Source organism: Monopterus albus, unplaced genomic scaffold (genome assembly GCF_001952655.1).
Source record: "Monopterus albus unplaced genomic scaffold, M_albus_1.0 scaffold31.1, whole genome shotgun sequence".
NCBI lineage: Eukaryota > Metazoa > Chordata > Actinopteri > Synbranchiformes > Synbranchidae > Monopterus > Monopterus albus.
The window spans coordinates 4,360,056-4,360,412 of record NW_018127911.1 but is presented as its reverse complement, the minus strand read 5'-3'; positions in this window follow the sequence as shown (position 1 = coordinate 4,360,412).

Below are 357 nucleotides of genomic sequence, written 5' to 3'. Positions count from 1 at the left end.
ACATTTTTCAGATGGTGGGCACTATGAGGCAAATTTTAAAAAAGCTATTTTATGAACTGTATGTGTATGATATGGAAACATTGAATATTTCAAAAGAAATGACTGAAAAAATTGATATGTTTAAGATGATTTCAGAATCATGTGAGATTGTGGTCATATTAATGGTTACTGAGTGTTTCAACCATTACCCTGGCTGAAGTTGTCGAGTTAGTTTAGGAACTCCTTGGTGGAAAGGCTCCGGGGGTGGATGAGGTCTGCCCCTGAGTTTCTCAAGTCTATGGATGTTGTGGGGCTGTTTTGGCTGACACGCGTCTGCAGCATTGCGAGGATCTTGGGGACGGTGCCTCTGGACTGGCA